Source organism: Rhinopithecus roxellana, chromosome 14, assembly GCF_007565055.1.
Source record: "Rhinopithecus roxellana isolate Shanxi Qingling chromosome 14, ASM756505v1, whole genome shotgun sequence".
Taxonomy (NCBI): domain Eukaryota; kingdom Metazoa; phylum Chordata; class Mammalia; order Primates; family Cercopithecidae; genus Rhinopithecus; species Rhinopithecus roxellana.
The window spans coordinates 58,349,860-58,351,260 of record NC_044562.1 but is presented as its reverse complement, the minus strand read 5'-3'; the positions used below and the strand labels follow the sequence as shown (position 1 = coordinate 58,351,260).

General features: G+C 54.5%; 1 long non-coding RNA gene across 1 annotated transcript; it reads right to left on the bottom strand.

Moving 5' to 3' along the window:
- Nucleotides 1-466: 466 nt before the first annotated feature.
- LOC115893157 lies at nt 467-1,108 on the bottom strand. The gene is made up of 3 exons (XR_004053102.1): nt 1,000-1,108; nt 729-833; nt 467-520 (listed from the first exon to the last, which is right to left on the bottom strand). It is a non-coding gene; the product is annotated as an uncharacterized LOC115893157 (long non-coding RNA).
- Nucleotides 1,109-1,401: the final 293 nt, after the last annotated feature.

Below are 1,401 nucleotides of genomic sequence, written 5' to 3'. Positions count from 1 at the left end.
GAGCTGAGATCGTGCCACTGCACTCCAGTCTGAGTGACAAGAGCAAAACTCCATTTCTGGGAGAAAGAGAGAAAAAAAAAAAAAAAAAAGCTTATGAACCAGACACTGGAGACGCCATCCTGCCCCAGGCCTAGACTCAGCCTGCAGGCCCCTCCTGGGGAGGGGTGATGTCCTGAGCTGCGTGCAGGCTCCCATGCTCCCCGCCGTCAGCTGTCATGGCTTCCTTCCTTATGAAATGAGCTAGAAAATATACATGTTTGAAAAGAGGCCGGGCGCGGTGGTTCACGCCTGTTGTCTCAGCACTTTGGGAGGCCAAGGCAGGTGGATCACCTGAGGTCAGGAGTTCAAGACCAGCCTGGCCAACAGGCAAAACCCTGTCTCTACTAAAAATACAAAAATTAGCCAGGTGTGGTGGCAGGTGCCTATAATCCCAGCTACTCGGTAGCCTGAGGCAGGAGAATCGCTTGAACCCGGGAGGTGAAGGTTGCAGTGAGCCCAGATCATGCCACCGTACTCCAGCCTGTATGACAGAGTGGACTTTGTCTCAAAAAAAGGAAGGCAGGAAGGCAGGAAGGCAGGAAGGCAGGAAGGAAGGAAGGCAGGAAGGCAGGCAGGCAGGCAGGCAGGCAGGCAGGCAGGCAGGCAGGAAGGCAGGCAGGCAGGCAGGCAGGCAGGCAGGCAGGCAGGCAGGCAGGAAGGAAGGAAGGAGAAAGAGAGAAGAGGAATACCAGCTTAATCGCACAGGCTTCTTATCTGCTTTTCTACTTGAATCTCTTGTCGTTTGTGCTGCAAACCTCAGGTCCTGGTCACTGAGCTGCTGGCTTGGGTTATCACTGCAACAGAAACAAACACACGCACGTGCGGTGGCTGAAACGAGGAACGTCACTCACAATCACCCCTCAGATTTCTAGGCTGCCCTGCTGCACTGGAAACAGACACACCACTTGAAATCTCAGATACACGTAATCATCATCGCAACACTTCAATCGGGATATTCACATTTCAGCCGTATCTGAAAACTGTGACTCGTGGAACCTTCACGTTCCCAACTCCCGCAGGGGGAGACCAGTGCATCACGGCTTCTAAAACAGGCAAGTCATGGACTCCCAAAGGGCTCAGCGGTCAATCTGACAGTGCCTGAGTCATCTCCAGCTGCTGAGTCATGATGACCCCAATCCCAGAGTCCCAGAGTTGGAAGGGACCCAAGAAGTCCTCTCGCCGGGAGAAGGCTCATCTGGAGAGCTTTGGCCCGCAGCGGCCCCGTCCTGCCGGCTGTGGAGTGGGGGCATGGTCTGGAGAGGGACTTCAGGTCATTTGGGATCCTCTCCAGCCACTGGGACCCTAGGCATTGTGCCTGTTCTGAAAACACAAGAGGAGCCATTATCAGGCGCAGGGAGAAAG